The sequence below is a fragment of the Belonocnema kinseyi genome, chromosome 10 (assembly GCF_010883055.1).
Source record: "Belonocnema kinseyi isolate 2016_QV_RU_SX_M_011 chromosome 10, B_treatae_v1, whole genome shotgun sequence".
Taxonomy (NCBI): Eukaryota; Metazoa; Arthropoda; class Insecta; order Hymenoptera; family Cynipidae; genus Belonocnema; species Belonocnema kinseyi.
The window spans coordinates 69804713-69828309 of record NC_046666.1 but is presented as its reverse complement, the minus strand read 5'-3'; the positions used below and the strand labels follow the sequence as shown (position 1 = coordinate 69828309).

The window sequence follows — 23597 nt, the reverse complement described above, 5'->3', positions numbered from 1 at the left end:
CTGATGCTGTTGGAATTGATTGCTGAAATATATTTTTTTACATCTTTTATCATTAAGCTTTGTACTTAAACGTAGTTTTCTTTCAGCTCTTGAATTTCTCAACGTCAAAAAATGTTGAGGTTCAGAAAAAAAATGAAATAATTTTCAGTGAATTTCCTACCAAAATGCAGTACCTAAACGTACTTTATTGTACTCTAATACATTTCCCAAAGTTTCAGCTCAATATTTTATTTACAAAAAAAGTTCTTAGGTTCAAAAAAACATTCAGTGAACTGAAAAACTATGGTCGGTAATATAGGTATTTAGCTGTGTCACATGCCCTTAAGCAGTTTTTTTCAAATACAATTTTTGCTTAGTATTTCATATTGAAGTTAATTTTGGTCCTGTTATATAAAACCTTAAAGACTGTTGAATATGTCTGATTATATTCAAATCCATTTTAAATGGTAGAATTTAAGTTTTTTTTCAATTGTATAATGTATAGAAATATTATATTTGTTTGTACCCTTCCACTTTGAAAAACAAATTTCGAAAGTTAAATTAGTCTGCTACCGATTTTGACTTGACTTCACTGAAAGAAATGAATTGATGATACAGTTATATTGTGGTTTAGATCAGCAATCTGTACGGCTGGAATAGACATATCGATGGCTGATTTAACGCGCAATATGATTGTACCAGCAATTCATTTCTTTCAGTGTTGAGTACATATTTAAACGTAATATTTCCCACTATTTTGGTTGCCGGTGTCAAAAATAGGGGTTTCCATTTATAAACACAATGCCAACATTGAATTGACCTTGAAGGTCAAGTTTAAGGCCAAATTGAAGGTCACCATTCGAATTTCTCGTTGAAAGTTACTCCAATAATGCCCTTGACCCATTTGAATATTTTATCTGATGGACAGTTACTTATGTGTTTCCAAATTTTTTGGACACACTGTATATATTTTTTTTTCAAAATTCGAATAGTTTCAGACTAATGTGTGACGCCTTATCATAGAGTTAATTTACTCCAGCTGGGTTACAAAAGATTGATAGCACTCTTGTTTTTAACGGTGCAAATGTGATAAAAATACGACCATGGAATCTGATAACCTAGAATTATCACTACAATCGGATATAAAGTGTCAAAAGATCAAAGCAAATTTTTTCGAAAACGTGCTGTTCATAAGCCACGTATAAGGTTAGAATCAGTGATTTATTAAAAGATTTATTAGAGTACTTTTAATCAGTGAAATAATTGTAATTATACCACGGTATTGGTATTATATTCGGTATTAGTTCGAGCGTAAAAGTAAGCAGACAAGTTGATTTTATTTTAAATATAGAATTGGATATAAAATCAAATTATTTCCCATTTATGGAATTACAGAAACTGGAAGAATTCATTAGGAATGAGCAAGTTAGTTTACTCAAATTATTAATAATTATAATAATTTTGAAGGTTGCACCACCGTGCCACGCTGATTCAGCGCCGTTTACGCGTCGGCGTAAACGGCGAAAAAAGTGGTAAAAAGTTAGTTTTTGGAAAATGCTTCTTTCCCGTCCATCCCAAGTCGCAAATATCTGTGCATGAATTAAACTGTATGAAAATTGTTAGTAAAAAATCGAATATTCCATCTCTAAAAGTTTCATATTTATGGCCCTCAAGAAGTCGAATAACTAAAAAAAATCTAGTTTTTGTGAAATAACTAATTTCGTATGCATCAAGGAGAAAGTTTCTACTAAATAAATTAAAAAGAACGCAATTTGGAATAAATCTAAGAAAAACAATACTCAAACTCTAATACCACTGAAATTTATTATTGTATTTTGCTGACTCTTGTCCTTAATGTTACTTTTTCATCCTTTTTTTTATATGTCACAATGAATGAATAAATTACAAGCTTTTATGTATTTGTTATTTAATTTTATATTGTATCTCGAATTGAATGTGTTTTATGAACGCCGTGGTCTATTTAATGAACCTGGAGAGTGTATATTTTATTTCAATTGTTTTTTATTGTTTAATCAATTTCTTTATCTTTCAATACAACTTTTTGGTGGAAAACCCCTAGAAAATCGTACTTTTTTGTTAGTTTCCTAACAAGTTCAAAAATTTTAGTCTGAACCTTACTTTTTCCAAGTTGCTTCTTATTAATTAAATAATTTATTATTTTATAATGTTATGAATGAGTGGTATTTTCTGACATTTATCCCAATTCATGAATTTGAAGAGAACATTTTTTTATTTTAGTTGACGAAGCAAACATCGTAAAACGCACATGTTCCAAGAAATTTCATGGGCCTAAGAAAAAATTGGAACCATAAGAATTCTTTACGAAAATCACTTATTATTCAAAAACGAATACAAATGCAAAATATAAAACAATCTGAAATTATATGGCACTCAATAATACTAAGCAAAAATTATGCGCATATTTTTATATACGTCATCTTCGTCAGAATACCTTTTCCCACAGAAAACGAACTATCATTGAAAAAAACAAAACAATTCATCATCAACCGCTTGACAAACTTATATTTGTTAAGTATAGGGTTGACATTTAATTTAATTACTTATAAATTTGAAAAGTATGCAGCATCCTTCTGGTCACCTCATTTTTTAGTAAGTGCCAGGATGAAATTTTTTGCAAAATTAACCTTTTGACAAACTTAGTTTTATAACCCAGTTTAAATTGTATAACCATATGAAAAACTTATTTTTGATAAGCATCTGGTTGAAATTTTAATTACATGACTTATAAATTTGAAAGATATATTCATGCTTCGGGCTACCTTCTTTTTCGATAAGTACCAGGATGAAATTTTAAATATATTATTTCCTATATATCATATGTAATTTTGTTTTTTTTCGGACCACCCTAGTGAACAGGTCCCTATAATCTTTCTAATAGAATCTACAATTCTAGATGCATTTATGTTTTCATGTGCCTCGAAGCCACTCGTTAGCTCATTGGTCATTCGGTAAAGTCAGTGACTCAGCGGAGGCTGCATTCCCCTCGACTGCGTTTTGGTTAGCCCCTTTCAGACTCACTCACTTACGCCCGCATGACATAGAACATATGTGGCCTTATACTTATATCCGCTGTACTTAGCGACATAAAACGACCACCCACCAGAGCCGTCGTCTCATTGCAAAGTGCCCCTAACCAAAAGAAAACTGATCATTTTCTTCAATTATTCTTTTTGATTTTCTCTAATTTACTCTAAAAAATAATCGAATTCCTAAAATTCCTTAGAAAACTATAAGGACACAAAATCTTGACCCAAATATAAAAATAGAGGGAACTTTAAATACCCAGAATTTTGTTAACTGTTTACATATTACATGAAAAACTTCTGCAAAGCAATAAATTCGACAAGTGCAATTAAATAAAACAGAGATTTCAAAATTATTTTTTAAATTATTAACGGTATCATAAATAAATTGCTGTAGCTACGCGAAGAAAATGAGGGATTCAATTTTTTATGCAAGAATGAATACAAAAATATGAAACTCAAAGATATTTTGATTTTCTGAAAATTAATACTAGAAAATATTACTACAAGCCTATAATTAATATTTTACATTGCGCGTGCGAAGAAAGAAACCCAGAATTCTCAACAACATAAAAACACTAACAACAACAGATAAGCTTTGACTGCGAAATAGCACTAAACAAAAATAAGTGTTAAAATTTTAAACAATTTTTATAAATAAATTCACTTACTTTGCATTTCTATGTATAGAAAATTGCTCTTTTCTGTAAAATCATTTATTTTTACTTTAAGAATAGAATTTCTATACAATTGAATCCCATCTGATAATATTTTGTATTTATTTGAATCATTTTTACAAACAAATGTACTGATTCTACTGTCACATCCATTGGTTATATTGAAGTGAAATGTACCAAATGTCAAGGTTGTAGCCATGAAAAAGATTTCTTCTTTTTTGGGTTTTTATTTTATAATATATATTTTTTTGTACTTTTAAAGAATTTCATTTACTTTATACTTTTTGAACGTCATGAACAAAATGATTCCACCGTAAAGAACAATTTTCTCTGCATAGAAATGCCACATAAGTGAACTTGTTTAGAGACATTGTTTATAGTGATGCCAAATGTTGTGGAATGGCAGTCTATTGTCTACAATTTTTTTTAGATGAAAATAAATCAAAATTTAAAAAATTTAAATGAGATTAAAATCAAATGTAAAATCCTATTTAATGTCCAATAATAATTAATATGCGGAATTTCTGAAAATAAAACCAAAAATCTAAGAACCTAATTTGGACAACCACCATAAAATATTCCTATTGAAATTTGAAAGAAGGTAAAAATTTTCCTAAAAAATAAAAGGAAAAAATTTCTTTCCTTTTAACAAAAATAAAAAAGAGGAAAGTAAAATGAAAATGCAGCAACAAAATCCCCCAACCAAACTAAAAAAGAAATCATTCTGCAAAAAAGAAAAACTTAATATTCATAAATTTGTCAAATAAGTGAATTTGCTCATAAAATTTATTTAAACTAGTAAATATTATTGCTCTTTAATGCTTGTTCGCAACTAAACATTGATGTTACACATTTTAGTAAAAAAATATATGTAAGTAATAAATTCAAATTTCGCCAATTCAACAAATATAAGAGATAAAATATTCATTAATTTTATTATAATACTTGAAAAAATCAAAAAATAAATGTTAAATTTTTATCTGTATGCGACGAAAGTATGTTTACTAATTCTATGGGCTAAGCAGATATAGCAGAAATATGGTAAACTATATTTTTCATGCTTTTTTTTCTATAGAAACCAAATCATTTTGTGCGATCCCAATATTTTTCTAAGGTCAGTGTACTAAGAATTTAATTTTGTTCCAGTTAATTTTATATTCTCGTAATATTCTAAATGAAAAATCTTTGAGATAATTTGGAAAAAATCCTTTGCGAAAAATCTAGTCGTTTAATATTATATTTTTATTGACAATGATCCTTAAACTTACCTAATGATATAAGCATTTACGATTTGAGTTTTTAAAACTCTGAAACCTAATTTGAAAAAATATTGAATTTTAAAGACTTTTCAAATTTCAAATGTCTTAAATGTATATTATATTCAAATCATTACAATTATCTGCAATCATATACGATTGTGAAATTTACATCCAAATTCGAAAATCAGCCCTCGATTAATTGTCACAGTATATACAGATATTGAAAATATACATTATTGACGTTTTATCTTCTTATGTACAACAAGAAATGACCAATAGACGAAGGTAATAATCTCGAATTGAATGACATTTTTAACCCATTTCCTTATCAGTTTTTACAAACTTTGAATTCCGTTCCACTGTCGGTTCCACTGGCTTATCTAAAACTCGAGACTACTATCCACCAGACCTATTGTCCTTGACTTAGAAATGCTCCTATCAATGATAGATCACTTTTTATTCTCCCAGCCTTAAAGAGAGAGGGGTTAGCCTTTCCTAACTCCATACGCCCCTGAAGGTCCCATACGCCTTGCTTGCATGAAACAAACCGTTTCTGTCGCTCCTTGGGCCAGTGGCAGCATTGCTTCCTCCGGTACGAGTCTCAAACTTTCCGATCAAATCTCGGGAGTCTATTATAAATTTCTGACATAAAAATCTCATACTTCTTATTTAAAATGCAGCATGATAATGCAATAAACATAAACAATTGCCAATGAAGTTATGACAGTGTCTTCGTTTCAGTACAATGCCTTTTAAATTAAGACTAGTGACGGTCGATCTGTCAAAGTGACGTTTACATTCAACTTCGCTGATCTCGCCGGCAAGATTGCGAGACCAGTCCCTGATATAGCATCATAATAATCTGCATTCTCTCCTCTCAATCGTGGGAATAATCAATGTCCGCTTTGGTCTGATTATGCAGTTCTTTGAAAAAATACAGTGTCAACAAACAAGTGTTTTCGTAGAAACAAAAACTGTTTTTGGTACTAAGGTAATTGGATAGTGATGTACACTCCATCAGGACAAATTCCAAAGTGAAGTGAAAAAGTGTGTCCTTTCAAAAAAAAAAAATTTTATATCTGGTGATTATTCATTTTTTAATAGAAATCGAAATATGGAGGATCGATTCATCCCAAATGTGGGTAAACTCTGTTTCAAGATTGTTGGACAAGTGTTTTTCATTTCCTCCTAAGATTGAAAATCTACTTATTGAATTTCTCCTCCATTTATGAAACCAATTGCTCAAAGATAAAATTTTTACATTTATCTTTTATTTTGTTCTCGTTTTGAAACGCTTCTTATCGAAGAATCAAGCATTTTTTATTTTTCAATCTGTGAAACTGTGAAGTGTATTAATTAATGAACTTGATGGATTATAAAGTGCCGGATTTTTTGAGTCAATAAGGAATCTGTAGAAGCTGGTCTGGCTTTAATCAAGAAGTTGCAATCCTTAGTGGCAGCATCCGTCGAAGATGGTTCAGATGAGTTACGCTCAGTGGGCGTGCTTGCCCAGCACGTATCGCAAAAAGGTTCGTATTCACGACTTTGACATAACTTCCGGCAGAATCGCGTGCTGTCGGCTCTCCAAAAGTCCGCGGGTTTTTTCGCAGTCCATCCACTATGTTTATTACACAGCTGCATGCTGAAAATCGCTCCTAAATGGAAAACAATGTTGCATGTTTTTGAGAATTTTTAATTTAATTTACGAAGTACCGTTTCGATTTGAAGAAATCATGGATCCAATACAATATTTTTGACAACAAATGTGAGTTTGGTTTGTACAAAAGGTATGTTGCATGTTTGATAGTTCGATAAACCAATTGCATTTTTTCAACTAATCAAACAAGATATCTTTTTAAATTTGTTGCTCTATAAATGAAATGGCAGTTTTTGATAAGCTAATTTTAATCTCGACTTCAACTCGCAGAGTTAGGTTTTGAAATTAACCCTTCGATTATTATGATAGTCTGATTATATTCTTTCCGGGTAGTCCTAATGTGTACAGTACTCCTAGTCGCCCTAGAAAATGCATCTTGACCTCCTCGACCAAGATTCTCAGTGTGGGATACAACTAAGAGCCAAGCAATATAACGAACCGAGGCTCACGATTCCTCAGTGATTATGGCAAATGTGCTGCATCCTTTTGCCGGGATAACAGTCCAATGCCTAGAAGCCTTTTTTCCTTTCATGCCTAGCGAATCTTAAAGTAAGCTATGATATGAAATGAGAGGAGGAATAAACAGAAATGCGGTCGGAAGACATCAGCAGATAATGTAGAGCAGTCAACACCTTGCGAAATTCTAGACTTTAAATTTTATATGTATAGAAGAGATATGTAGAAATAAATATGTCCTTTTTCACGTAACATCCAGACTCATTTTAATACGAAATCAAATTTAAAGGTCTCCAAATGGGATTGGAAACGCAACCAATTATGTGGAAATAGTTCATGATAATGTTTTTTTTGTATCAGCTAACGACTATTCTCGTGCCAATCTTTGCATTTTACTATGCATATTAATTGAAAATACGATCAATTTTATGTGTTTATATTTTCGCATTACTTACCATATATTATTATTAATTCAAAAACTATGTTTATCTAATTAATCTTTGCATTTTGAAATTGAAAAGTCAGTTTCTCTCATACATACATTTACATTATAAGTAATGATAAAATTGTTTTCAAATATAAGCTTAGTCATAAACACGTTGGTTAAGGATTCTTAAATAGAATGTTTCGTATTGATCAAAAACATGTATTTATTTAAATATTAAAAATATCCCATGCATTGTTGACAGACGTAAAAGTAGTAAACACTTTAATAGTTCCACATGCACGAATCGAGTAAAGCAAGCAGGCTCAGGTGTTTCCTCTGCAATAACTTCCTACACCGCGTTTATGCATTTCCAGAAGATTTTTCTTTTGTACTGCAAATTTCCTACACAACGATTTTGTATACAATGCATTACCTACACACAAAGAAATTCTGTTGGTGAAATAATCACACCCACGATATAGAAATATTTTGTCGTAGAACTTTATGAAAATTGTATTAGGTTGTATTATTTTTTTTCCTTATTTTATTAACATTTTCATGACTTTGTATTACAGGAAAAATACCTACATTTGTTCATTTTAACTTGGATATCTATAATTTAATTCTCTTGGTAAATATTTCCCATTGAAAATACTGCGTTTGAATAAAGTGTACAATTACTCTTTTTTTTTACACTCCCCAATGAATTGAGAGTAGTTAAAGGGAAGCTAATTACATTGGGGCATTTCAAATTACGTCAATTCAATTAGACTTAAGGCAAAATAGTTTACAATGTGCGACAATCTGAAAAAAAGAGTAAATAATTTCTTGACGATAAAAAATATCCTGTATCGATAAATATGTTAATTAATCAATATTCACTGGTGAGGTCGAACTGGTTTGGTCAGAGCAAGAAACTGGATGGTTACATCTACCAGTTAATTGTTTGCATTCTTTGTTGCGCATAAGAATGTTCAATTTCAGAAAATCGATTTATATTTATCAGATAATTTATACAAGATTTGTTTACAGAGCTCAACAACTTTTATTTAAATACACTCATTATAATAATTGGAAACCTTCCGTTGACCGGTATAAAATGAAAATTTATTCTTGATCTTAATTCACTTTCTCCTGAGGTTTACCACCCTGGACAGTAGGCAATAATAGAATCCTCCTTGCTATCATCTTTTCACCCGAATACATTATTTTATAATTTGAGTATAATTTTATAATAAAATAATAGAATTGTGAAACACATGGAGAAAAATCTAAATTGCTTCTTAGATCAGCGTCTCGTTAGACTGAGTAAGGTCGATTTGATGATCCATGTATAAAGTGTATATGAATCGGCTTACAGCATGCGCCAACTAAGCGCATATGAACACTGAATACTGAACACTGAACACTGAACATTGCGTCTCGTTTGCGCTTCGAACGAGATTGATATTTGCGATATTAATGCGCGACTCCCTTTATCCTATAATGCCGCTCGTTCCCATAATGCGACGTGGATGTATGGGGAACAAGAATAAGGAAGGTCGTTAAGAGTCCAGGCAGAAATGACGCTACTAAAATTGCATCAACGACAAAATCCAAATGCCAACCCTATATAAATGTGTGAGTGTGTGTGTCCATGAACGAAAAGTTTACTTGCTTGCAGCAGCTTCATGTTTTGAAATACATAATCAATTACGTAATATGTTCTCCTTTCGGATTTACTTCAAAATCAAGTAAAATGAAAAATAGATGATTGGTTAATTCTCAAGACTTCAATTAAGTTGCTAATATCAAATTCTAGACATATTCTGTAATATATTTTCCAGTATTTCCTCTATATTAAATTAAGTCTGTGAATAATACAGCCCTTTTCAGTTTTCTCTCTAGCACCCTTCCTAACGTCTCAAAATTAACATATCCTTCACCTTACCCTTGCCTCTTTCCATCAAACTTACTCCAGTTTCATTCCTAATACCCCTTTGCGCAACAAACTATACCCTCTTCCCCTCTCGCCCTTGCTCTAATATATAACCCCCCCCGCCCCTCACTCTTTCCACTCTTTCCACTCTCTCACTTATCCTCAACATGTCCTTCCACAATCACCGTTCTTCCCTGACCAATTTTCCTCTTCTTGTCCTTATAACCCTCTCCATCCCTCTCTCATTTTGTTCCATCTCTACCCCTTATCCACCATAGGGGAATTGATATTGGCCACTGCTGACTTAATTTGGAATTAGTTATGACTGAACTATTATTTCATGCAAAATATAAAGGTCGATGCTTGCATATAGTTTTTACCCTATGAGGGGCAGATACCCTCGGAATAAGAGTTTCGCCCGTCAACCCCCGTTTAAGTTAAATAAACAAATAGGTTACAAAAATTTTAGTCAATGTTTTTTTAGGTTAGTAAAGATAGGAAGGTTCACAAATGTGGGTGTATGTTTTTAGGTGGGAATCAGTGTACGTCAGAAATATCAGGATCTGTCCCTGATCGTTCGATTTTGATCAAAGTTGGTAAAATTATAATGTTATATTAAAGAAATTTGGGGCCAAAAGGATTTTTGAAAATTTTTGAAATTTCGGAAGTTACACCATGTTGAATTTCGGGGTTACATCTTTTTGAATTATCAATATTTATGTAACCGATAATTAGATTTTGATCAAAATTGGATACATTAGAGGAGAAGTCATATATTTTAAGAATATAATAAAATAAAAAATAAAATTTATTTTTGCGTGAAAAAAATTTGTTTTATTGTACTATATTCTTAAAATAGATCACTTTTCGTCCAATGTGTACAATTTTGATCAAAATCCAATTATCATTTCCAGAAATATTGAGCCAAAATATGTGACCAAGAAATTCAACATAGCGTAACTTCCACAATTAAAAAAATTTTCAAAAATCCTTTGACTCCAACATGTTTTTCATATAGCATTATAATTTTAACAACTTTTATCAAAATCTAACGACAAGTGGCAGATCCTGATATTTCTGACGTATACTCACCCGGCACATGAGGTGATGTAGAGCATGAAGTAATGTGAGACTTTGAGTAATGTGGCACACAGAATCTATGTTTTTGGTCAGGAAAAATTTTAATATATGTTAAATAGGAACGGGAGGTAAATTGATACTAATACGTAATATTTTTAACCAATCAACCCAATAGAAGATCCATGTATCCAGAATTACAGTGTGACGTCTCAGTTTAGTAATAACAATCAAATATTCGTGATAGGATGATAAGAGTTCAATATTAAACATAAAGGAGCAATATCTAAAACCTTTAGTAAAAGAATTTCAATCTGTTAATTTTTGTTGAAAATATAAAGTTAAGTGATTCAATAAAAGTTCAAGGGAAATATTGTTTGATTTCCTGTTATTATATCTATGGGTTATTAAAAATAGCAATTTTACTCAAATAACTCGTAGCAAAAATTCTGGTTGCAAGTTTAGAATATGTTCACTTTAAAATTAACTTCAGAAGAATAAAACATATATTAAATAATTCATAAATAAAAACTCTTTAAATTTCAAGAGTTGCGATTGAAAATTCTTGAATTTGTAAGGAAAAATTATTCAATTCTGAACAATAAAAATGACAGCGTTAATTTACTTTTTGGAAAATTCTTATAATTTTTCACATATTACATATATTTCCTTATATAAAAAAGTAATCTTAATTGAGATGTCTCGAGTAGAAAGTATAACTGAATTCTATTTGATAATATATGGTTGAAAACATTGAGAATAATTATGTAACATTTACGATGTTGGGGGGGGGGGGGGGGGAAACCATTTTGTTGCGCGTTGTTACATAGGAGAGGGTAGAGGTAAAAAGTGGGCAAAGAATGTGTCACTTAATTTACGGTTGGCCAGTTTTGAGTTTCCTTCAGTCATGTTTATTCCTCCATTGTTTATATCATCAAAAAAATTTCATTGACATGTGGGGATATAGCTCAGTGGTAGAGCATTCGACTGCAGATCGAGAGGTCCCTGGTTCAAACCCGGGTGTCCCCTTAATTTTTTTTTATTTCAGTCGTATTTATTCTTTGGTCGTTTCCATCCTCAAAAAAAACTTCATTTTTATCAGGGATATAGCTCAGTGGTAGAGCATTCGACTGCAGATCGAGAGGTTCCTGGTTCAAACCCGGGTATCCCCTTAATGTTTTTTTAATTCTACGGATTTAAGGTCTGCGACAAAAATTACTTAAAATTTTTATTTCGAATCTTCTTTTGATCAATAATTATTACATGCATTAACAGATAGGGCTTAATTCTCGGAACAACAATAATTATACTATTAAGACAGGTGATTATTCAAGTAACATATACTTGTCTTACAACACCGTTCCGACCTGAGTCGGTAATAAATCTCTCTAGCAATCATCCCAGGTGGAAAGAATCATAAAGTAATCGAGCATCACGGTTCTGAAACGCAAAAACACAGACTTACTAATAAATCAGCAGAAAGACACTTCTTCAAAAATTCCGAAAAGGACTGTTTGATAAGTTTTATAAGAAACATATCAAACACATTTCTAATATTCTACTATAAAATATAATTTTAAAGTTTATGAGGTACATTTTCGAAAAAAATACTTTGCTTACTCATAAATTACTCTCTCTCTCTCGATTTATTTTCCATAAATAAAAATTTTATGCTTAATATTATATGCAATACATGAGTCCAAATATGCTTCAAGTGAAGCGGGTTCTATTACGGTAATTCAGAAATGCTTCGCATTTTCAAGTATTTTTCAATAACTTTTTGCATCGCACTAAATCCTTTTACAATCCAGAACATATACTTAAGTTTTAAAGCATTTTATGGGCATGTGTACCATATAATATTGTTCACCATAATCAGCATTAAGGGCCCTCTTTCAAAACGCGGATAACACCTTCCTGTGTAGAATGCAGGCACTCAGTGTTTTCGATTATGGCACTCCACTTCTTGGATTGCCCGTAAATACGTCTCCACCGGGCCTGCACATGCGAGAAAATTCATGCAGCTAGGTACATGGCATTTCCATTACACGATTCGTCGAGGCGTCATAAATGAAGCAGACCGTATATTTAAGTGTGTCCACAGCACAGTGCGAGAGAGTTCAAATAAAGAGTGTTGGTTCATGAGGCTTCTCCTTGATGCATTAGGTAGTACAAAACATATACATACTACCTGCACTAATGTTTTTACTTACTTTTCAAGAGTAAAGACAAAGAGAGTCATGATACATTTTATTTGAGAACCTGATTGGCTATTAAATGACTTAAAATTCTTCAGTTTATCACATTAGAAATTTTAAAATTAAATCCGCTGCTAATTTTCAATGTGTTTACAAATATTAATTTAGTTTGTGATCATGATGGTGGCGAAATTGTTTTTGCAAATACAGATATTAAATTATCTACTTTAATAAGAGAAATAAAACTAATTTAATTATATAACAAACTTATTCACTGCCGTTAATTCCTTAATATCCACATGCTCACCATTCCAATTTTATGTGTAGGCCAGATATTAAGTTGAAAAGGATTTATGAAAATTTCAAATTTTTTCAGAAGATATATGTGGGTTTTACAAAATTTCAAAAATTTGTAACATTTCGGAATTATTTCGACATATTTCAAAGGATTTCTAATTATTTCAAGTGATTTCAACAGATCGATTCAAGGTGGATATCCTGCTAAAAATCAAACACATGAAAAAAGTAGTTTTTCTATAATTTTAAGAAGGAAAATAATATTACTGCTGATTAATGTTATTCCAAATTGAAAATAGTCTGTTAATAAAAAAATTAAAAAGTTACATTTTTTAAATATAGCAGGCGGTTTTTCCGGAAAAATGAAACATCGATTTTCCACGTCTAAAAAAGTTCTATGAAAAAATATCTGGTTCTTTGGGATCTTTTATCGGTTAAAGAAAAAGGAAAAAATTACATTTTTAGGAAAAAGAATACAATCGGCTTCAAAAATGGTTTAGCCCGCAGAAAAAGCTAATAGGATACCTTTTTCTATTAGCAGAAACTTGTTTTCAAATATTTGGAAGGTAAAAAAACGGCAGGGTTTTGCAGAAAATATTATTTTCATGTGTTAAAAATTTAAAGAAAAAAATATAAAGGAGTTTTTAGAAAACCCCACCTTTTTATTTTTTTGCATATTTTTTTTACAATTCCTGCTAATAGAACAGAGACATCTTATTAGCCTCATACGAAATATACCTATTTGCAATCAAAAGATAAGGATAAATATCTCAATTAGGTCAAAAGTTATTATAGATTTAGAGCAAAAAATTCGGTTTATTTGAAAAAAACACAAACTTCAAATCTGCATAACATCTTAGAATTGTTTGTTGTTGCAAATCGGCAAAATACCTATCTTCTAATTTCCTCAAGAAAACTATATATTTAGTCACTGAGATATTTTGCGACTTAGAGTGTCTTTATCTTTTTTTAAATAAGCACGGGATGATCTATTTTCATCGAGCCGTTCAGAAGTTTATGACTTTTTAAATTAAAAACATCGCTTTTTTCAAGTGTAGATAACAATTATAAAAATAAAAATGCATATTTTTAAATAGAATAAGGATCCACTAAAAATATTATCTAGGAAACTTTTTTCCTTTTTTTACCCTGTAGATTTTTTTTTAATGAATTGTATTTTTTATGTAAAAATATTTCAATTGCTAGATTAAATCATATACTAATAAATTATTTCCAATCAATTTTTATGAATATTTTAATTTTGAAAATGGGTATATTTAAACCAGCACTGACAGTACTAAAGTAAAATAGTATTTTTTCCCTAAATGATATTCTTTTAGTAGATCCTTATTCTACTCGCAAAAACAGGTTTTTTTCTCGTTAGACTTTTGTTTGCTCAGAAACTTTTGCACACGTCTGTTTTCATAATAATTTAGAAAATTGGTATACTCGAACACATTTAATTGCTTAAGGCTTCACAGACAAAAACAAAACAGAAGATAACAGAAGATATTTACATCGATTTCCGATGAAAGATTCGCTGCAACAAAAATTAATTTTACTGAATAAACTTTAACTAAATATCGGTTAAACTTTCTTTTTTTTCCATAACAACACATGTGTTTTGAAAAACGCGAAGTTGTCTGAATGAAACTTTATCCCTCTAAAAAATGTCTTGCAACAAATTTTATCATTAATTTATTCTGTGTTTGCATTTGATCAGCAAACTCAAGCAGTGATTGGCTCGGCTTTAGTAGGGCGAGAACCATCGTACTAGATGGTGTGTATGAACTTTTCTAAGCTTTTCATGTACTCTCAAAGTATTATAATCGAACTACTATTATTATAGATTCCCTCAATTACACATTCTCTCGAATTAATATAATCGAAATACAATAATAATTAGTTCTAAACAAATGAAAACATTTTTTTATTTTGTTTACGACGAACATTTTTATTTCTGACACCACTTGTAGAGAACAATACTTTTGTTAGACAAAGTAGAAAAAACATTCAGACCCCTATTTTCAACAGTTTTTTCTATAACTTTCATTTTATACTTAAGTCAAAAACAAAATGGTTCTTTTCTATGGTAAATTTTCAGCTTGCTGCAATTTCCATATTTACAATTTCACGTATGAAATGCTCATATATGTAAAAAAATATTCCTGATTAATAAACTATTAAAAATTATTCGAGATAGATGGATATGTTAAATAACTTTTCAAGACGCGAGTTTAAAATATTTTTAAAAGGAGAGATTTTTTCTAAAGATTGTGAAAATTCTATGCTCTGATGATTCTTTTTATCTGAGATCTTAATACACAGTAGCAGAATGGTCTCAATTGGTCTTCAGTTTGCCTAAGCCCTGGAGAGTTTACTTTCTTCCTATGATCTGGTCCGTATCAGAAATCTTAAAACCGATTTGTTGTAAAACATAATATCGATCTGATAAATCGTGACTGATCCTAGTGACCTAAACCACACCCATTCTGAATTATTGTGAATTAAGCACTGCACTCCTGTTGCTTGACCCATTACTGAGTTCATTGAGATTCACGACTTCAAGGAATTTACTTGAAAAGTTCTTCCAAGTTCTTAGATTTAATCAAGAATCAGCACTTTTAATCTTTCTCAATTATGTAGATTTTTCATTTCGACTTTAAAAATCTTACCTTGATAATTGTATTAAAGTAAATATCAATTTTTTTAATAGTTCATTATAAATATAAAATCACTATCCGATGGAATATGAAAAAATCTTAATTTATTTTAAAACATATAGTTTAAAAACCTAGTCTTAAAACTTGCGTGTTAATGTTTTTTAACTATTCATATCCTCCTAGCAGGCTCACAATCAGTGCCAAATGCGCCTACGGTACAGAATTAATGAAACTAAAGAAATAGCATAAATATGCTTGTTGAAAAATAAACGATCTTGGCGAAGATAATTGATAATTTTCCGTGAATTGAGCCCATGACGATAAATAAAGAATATTTATTTTTAGAATTCTTTTCAATTTTAATATTTCAGCACCATTCATAGAGCCAGAAGTGTAAAAAAAATTTAATCGGTCATTCAAATTATCATATGCTCATAAAAATTATAATACGCATTATGGTTTTTATTTCATAACTAACTGGCTTTAATTCTCTTTGTTCCAGGTGAGTCAACTGGCAATCATAAATGAGGATTTCAGTGAGTTATTAATTGCATAAGGAGTAATACATATAAAACACCAAATTGATTGGTAAAATCTATAAAATTCTCATATTTCTTGATTTGGGAATTTTAAGAGTTTAGAAAACGCTGAAATCGAACTTAAAAATACTAGGATAATTCCAGGTTTTCCTGGTGAACTTTTCAATAATTTCCAGGATAATATTAAAAGAAATTCTAATTACAATTTAAAGTAAAATCAATTTTAAAGCATTGTACTGTTTGCAATATAATTTACAGCGCAAATAATGTACACTACCGGCGGAAGTTATCTACACGCCTGTTTTTTGAGCTGTTGCTGAAGTGTCTTAATTTATTAAATATTAACATGAAATGTTGTTCTCGTAATAGCGTGAAAGGTAATAAAATTCTGCGTCTAAGAAGTCTAAGTCAATAGAAAAATGTCAATTTTATGAGACGATATTAAAGAAAACGTTAAATTGAGATATTTTGGAAAACCGGAATGACTGGGGATAACTAACATTTTTTAAAGTTCTATAGGCTTATTCCGAAGGTAAGTTTCCGCAGTATTTTGCAAAATTTCTCAAATATTCTTATGATTTTGTTTCCAATTAACAGTTATAAAAATTTTAATGTTCTGAACTTTTTTAAATTATGTCAATTAGCATTTGAAATTATAGTAATAGTAAACAAAGTGTCATCCCGTGTAGGAATCCAATGAGGGATCCGGCCGGGTCCCAGCCGGATATCCCCGCTTTAAGCCGGGCGCTGGTCGGGGGATCCGGCTAAAAACGTTATGGTAAACTGCTCAGATCCCGGCTTCAATACCGGCCGGGATCCGGTCGGGTAATCCGGCCAAAAAGCGGTTAAGAAATGTTGCTTCAGGCGAGAAATTGGTAACTTTTTTTGTCTTTTAAGGCTCATCGTAAAGATTACGGTGAACTTTAAAAGTTCAAATCAAGTGAACCAATTCTGGCAAGAAAATTGGAGTAGAATTGTATTCCCTGATGATAGAATCCCATAGCAATTTGAAAGCCACGTGCTGATTTAAGGTTAGGAAGGAAGAAAGTAAAAACTGTATATACCAGACTATATTTTAATTTAAAATAATAATTATTTGCGTACTAAGTGGGGGTTTCAAACTAATCGCTGAAATAAGGTTTATTTTAACCATGAGTCTCGATTTTATTTGCGAACTTCGAAGGGACGACGCGACGTGAGTGCAAGGAGCATCCTCGTTCCAGGTGCGAAACTGAAAATTACTGAGGGTCTATGCAGACGACAGACACAGCAGGCGCTATATATGGCGGCAAATTGGAAATTGTACAGACTAAACATTGTCTGAATATAGAGAAGTTTATAAAAATTGTATCATTTCTGTTGTTGCACATAGCAGAATCGATAACAGTTTAATTTAGAATGTTAAATTATTCGAAAAAATTCTATGTTTTTTTTTAAACTGAAAAAGCTCATTTTTGTTTCACTGATCTAATAAATCTTTAAATTATAATTTTCAAATACTAATTCATCAAGCATCCATAATCATGTTTTTGATAATATCACGGCTCTTAAAAAATGTGTAATTTCTACAAAAACATTATCCTGACCAGTGCCCAGCCGGCTCCCGACCATGGGATATACCCAGGGTTGGCCCGGCCAGTAACTAGCCGGCCCCGGACCTCGTGATTCGAGAAAAATGTAGCCCGACCGGCTCCCGCCCGGTTCCTGTCCATGAAACCCAGCCAGGAGTAGCCCGGCCGGAATCCGACGAGAAACCTTGTTGTATTAGGGCCAACCAGGGGAATTTCTACACGGAATGTTTTCCCGCTTATTCAAATTGTGAGGACGTACAATATTCAATTCCTATGAATCTGAATTTGTAAAATAGTCATAAAAGTACTAAAGCAATAGTTTAAATTAAAACAAGAAATATAATAAAAAATTTCCAAGCTCTTTTTCAAAATTCAATACTCTTTAGATTTTCTATTTTCTTTATAAAACAGCTGGTTGCAGTAATAATTACTTTCCAACCGCTTTTATTGCCTTTTATCTTAGATAACTTCGGTTTGTGTGAACAAAATACTATTATTAGCGATTATTATGCAAATTTCTATTTATGCGGAACTTTCCTGCTCTCCCTTATATATCTCGAAATCTTGTTTCTTTTGTACAACTTGCATTGAAAATTCCACACATAATTTATAATAACTGATAGCAAAAGGGAAAGTAATGCGTTCAAATCGCTGAAACATTTTTCCTTTCTTTCATTATCGAAGCTCGTAAATTTCCAAAGATCATAAGCGTCCCGATATTACTACTCGGTAAATACCTTTCTCACACTCTTGTTTTATTTTGCTAATATTATCGGTATTTTATAAGTGTATAGAGTTGGTTATCGTGAGCAAACGTTTTGCCCTTCGTTGTATGATTCCAGATCCAAAATGGTTTATGTAAACTTATAATGCTACCTTTCTGAGAAAATTTAATTATTTTCACAAATTAATTTTAACTACATTAAACATTCGTTTTAGATTTTATTTAAAAATTCTGAAATAGATTTTTCATAACGTTCTAAGGTTGCTGAAATAAATGAAGAGAAATTAAAAAATAAGGTGCTATGTAAAATATATTTAGAGTTATTTACGAACCAAAATTAATAAAAATACATATTTAAAAAATTCTTGAAGTCTTGCATCGTACTGTCTAGTATCACGAAATTTTCCTTATGCTCATCCATTTTTCAGCTCTTTCAGAATATAGAAATTTCTATAATTCTAACCAGTGCCTTCTTTCATCGTCCGAATTTTCTTCGAGAATATCGCTAACTTCCTAAAAATAATATAAAACAAATTTTTTTTATAACAAAATTTTTAATTTCATCCAATTGAAAAAATGCAGCAATGTTGCAAAATTTCTGTAGAAAAAATTACAACATAAGGCTCTTTCTATACAGAAGATGTTTATTTATTTATTTTTTTATAATAGGGTCAATGACGGGCGTAGGGTGAAAATGAAACAGTTTGCAGATTTTAGCGCTTAAAATTGAAATGATAAAATTCGAAAACTTTTGTAGTAAAAAAATTTAAACGTCCAATTAAGATTGTATAAACTATTCTTAGTACCAAATTACCAATCAAATTTCTACCTAACATCTTAAATCTCCATTTTCTGCAAAAACCCATTTCTAAATTTCTTTAAGGTTTCTTACTTAACGTTTTCCTTGCGATAATTATTAATATATTATAAATAATATTTTATATTATCTTTTACAGTGCGTATGCTCGACAGTAAAACTTTATTTTCACGAAACACAATTATTTAAAAAGAAAACTTTTATATCCTTATTCAAATTCCCTATATCTCAAGAGAAAGTTTTTATCAATTTGTTAAATTGAAAAATGGATTTTTATTTACTATCTCGAGACGAGTTTTCAAACTCATAACATTTGAATCTACAAATTCTTGAATAATTTACTCGGAATTAGTTAACTTTTTATAATGAAACTCATTTTTTCGCAATTTAGCTATACTCAAAGTCTTGGAAGTAAGTTTTTTTAAACTAAAATTTGCAATTTTCGTCGTTATCCACAACCGAGCCTGTTCCAATGTTCGGTTTCTGTATCCTTGTGGTGGTAAACTTTCACATTCCATTTTGCGGAGCTGAATATGGTTTTTTTATACTTTTTGTCTGGACGAAACTTTTGTTTTTGCTTAGAATGGTAATTTTTATTTTACACAATGTTATTTCGCTCTTCTGAGGAATTCCGATTGGTTGGTTGTATATTTCTTTACTACAACCCTTCATTAAAGACATCTAAAATCGTGCTTGATTTCGAGGAAAAGTCATTTGGAACAAGAGTCTCATTTGAGATAATATAGAGACGATTTTGGTTTCTTCAACGCACACGAGATGTGTTGGTCGGTTCACTCTTCAAGTCTTTAGAGACCGTTACTTATCGCTATTCTAATTCCGATCGTACCACTCGTGATAGAATACCATAGTGAGTATAGACATTGCCAGCAGAAGACTTCGTACAAGAAATCGTACACTCTTTGTCGTGCAGTCTTCTATATAGAAATTCTTTGGCAGCTCATCCGTGTTGTGCCATGGGCATACAGATCCTGTTGTTTATGCATTTTATGTTAATGTAGACTTCACTGGACTCGGTGGTGTGTCACGTAATGGGTTCTTGACCCATAATCCCATGTCATCATTTAGCGTTTATCGAACTTAAGTTATTCATTCGGAAAACTGTTTCCTTTTGTTGCCACATTTTATAAGATATACATTGTATTTGTTCTTTTTTCAAAATTCCCATAAAAGGACAAGTAGAATTCATAAATTACTAAAATACTGCTTTTAAAGTATTTTCAAAAATTTTCAAAAACTATTTATGAAAAGTCGCTTTCATAACAAACAGTCAAATTCCTAAATTAGCGACCTCACTTTTTCAGTTTACTACATTTTCTTTGAACTTAAAAACTTTTTTTGTAAATAAAATATCAAACTGAAACTTTGGAGAATGTATCAGAAGACAACAGTAACTTGAAAATAATTTTTAGCGAAATTCCTACTCAAATGAAGTACGGAAACGTAGTTTATGGCTTCTGATACTGCCAAATTTTCAGTCCGATATTTCATTTACAAAAAAAGTTCTTAGGGGCATGTGATACTTAGAAAATTGTAGATTTTACCAGTTTTAGGTTCCCCTGGCTTTTTTTCTAGAATAATAAATATTTTGTCTTAAAATTTTCGGAAATGATAGCGAACATGCTAACGGACGTCCCCACATACTTTTTTGTGGGTTAATTAAAAAAAGTTTTAATTTAGCAAAATGTGATTGATTTGCATAGCGCTTAGGAAATAGTATCGATTTTTTCAGTGTTAGATTCCCCCGGCTTTTTTCCTAGGATAAGAAATATTTTGCCTTTAAAATCTGGGAAATGATAGCGAACATGCTAACGGACGTCCCCACACACTTTTTTTGTGTTTTTTTATCAAAAAATATTTGATATTGCTAACAACGTGCGTGTATATTTAGAGGTTATGTGTGTTACAATTCACCCGAGCGTTACTTCCAAACTACACAATATTCTTGGCCGAAAACTTTGGACTTACAAATAAACATAGTAACTAATCTACCGGAACTAACCTTGTTTGCAGGCAATCAAAAAAGTTTATTTCATAAATAATTTCCAGATTATCGGAAAGGCAGAGATGAAAAACGACGTAACCTCAAAATAATGCATATGCACAAAATTTGTATTTTGCACAATCATTTTTTTTGTTATTATCCTTCAAAGAAGAGTCTGAGAACATCCGTTATGATATTTTATAGCATCTCCGAATTTAATTTAAAAAAATTTTCATTTTTGTGGAAAAAGTCAGGGAAACTGTAAGTATCACATGCCCGTAAGTTCACAAAAATTTTCAGTTAAATGTTAAAGTGAGGTCGGTAATATAGGTATTTGAGTGTGTCACATGCCCTTAAGGTAATTGTCCTAGTAATCGTGCCAGTTCCAATAATCGTGAAACTTCGTTACAAAACCCATTTATTTGTAGCATTTTTTTGTATGAAATGGAATTTTTATTAATTCAAACGATTATCTAAAAAAAAGTGGTATAATGATATGTCTCGAAAACCACGGTCATCATCGTTGAATACCTAATTTGTTTTTCATTACTTGAAGTTGTTTTACATCTTACATTTGCAATTACAAAAAAAATAATAATCTGTTTTGATGAGAAAACTTATAGAAAAACGAATGCGATTTGAGAAGAATTTGTGCCTTTTAATAGGCTTGTGCGGTTAAATTAAATTAGTGTTCTAAAAAGAATTTTTAGATTTATTAATTTTAGTTTAGGTTGTGTCAGTATTACTCACCGGAAATTAGCATTTTAAAAAAAAATCATCATCAAGATTATAAGTTTTCAGCAGTTTATGGGTATTTTTACTCGAAAATTAATAGACTTCAAAGATTAAATATTTCTCAACAATTTACGTTTTTTAATTTTATTAACGCTTGTGTCAAAATTGTCAGTTCTAAACAAAGATCAAAAGATTTTATCGGTTTATAAGTTTTTAACAAGCTTAGATTACGTTAGCGTTTTACACAATCAGGTACTTCAATACAAAGCCATTCGATTTCTAAAATTCATCCGTTTCAGTTAGCATTGGTATTTTTGAACAAAAATGATTAGATTTAAACACAATGATTTTCGTTTAAAATAATACAATTCACCAACTTCAACGATTTTAAATTGTGTTAGTGTTTTTCGTCGAAAATTGACATTTTTATTAAGAAATCATTCGATTTCACAGAAGATTCGTATTTTTTCAACAATTATATAGGTAACGTTGGCGTTTTACACAAAAACTTAACATTTTTAAACAAAATCATAATCGTAATTTGAACAAAAGTTCAAATCTTTTAACAATTTTTGATTATTTTAGCGTTTTTCGTCGGAAAATTTTATTTTTAATACAAAAATTAGATTTCAAGATAGATTCACAACTCAATGACAATTTTAGGTTATATTGCTGCTTATACATAAAAACGGTATTTTTAATCACAAATTATTAGATTTCAAAACAAGATTAAATTTTTGTGTACAACGGTAGATTAAACTAGCGGGTTTCAGCGGAAACATCGATATCAATTTTCAAGAAGATTGACAATTTTTTCAACAGTTTTCGGTAATGTTAGCATTTTTTGTTGTTTTAGCGTTTTTCTTCTAAAATCGTTGTTGTTAATAAAAATTCATTTAAGCTCAAATTTAAAACTTACAATTTTAAAAAACTTCAGGTTATATTAGTGTTTTTCTTTGAAAATTGGTATTTTCACTGTAATCGATATTTCCAAAACTTTTTAGGGGTTACATAAGATTCCAAGAGCCTTCAGAAGATTTAAAGGGATTGCAGATTCTTGATCAATATACATTACTAATTTTAAAAGGTTAAAAAATATTTTAAAATAAATCATGTTATTTCAAACAATTTTAAGAGGTTTCGAAACAATTATAAATATATGAAAGGATTTTAGACAATTTCAAGGTTTTTAATGCAATTTTGCAGGATTTTCTAAAAGTATAAAGGATATTAAGGGATTTCGAGGAATTTTAATATATTTAAAAAAATTGTCATGGATTTCAAAATATTTCAAGGAATTTAAAAATATTTTGAAGAATTTTAAGAGATTCGGAAAGATTTCCAAGAATTTCAAAGATTTCCAGAAAATTTGAAAGAGAGCGGTCTCTTATATACTCGGTTGGAAAAAAAGCAAAATAGAAAATTTTCAATTTGGTCTTGGCTCAAAATGTGGCGACGGTATGTTAAGGTGGAAATGACACCATCTTGGCATGCAAAAATGAAACCCTTTGTACCAGACTTCAATCCGGGCGATTT

General features: G+C 30.7%; 1 protein-coding gene and 2 non-coding genes across 3 annotated transcripts in view; all 3 read left to right on the top strand.

Annotated features, from left to right (window-relative positions):
- LOC117181607 overlaps positions 1-23597 on the top strand; it is a 327912-nt gene that overhangs the window by 99221 nt on the left and 205094 nt on the right. The gene's annotated exons all lie outside the window — the stretch shown is intronic.
- Trnac-gca lies at positions 11473-11544 on the top strand. Its single transcript has one exon. It is a non-coding gene; the product is annotated as a tRNA-Cys (tRNA).
- Trnac-gca lies at positions 11616-11687 on the top strand. The gene has a single exon. It is a non-coding gene; the product is annotated as a tRNA-Cys (tRNA).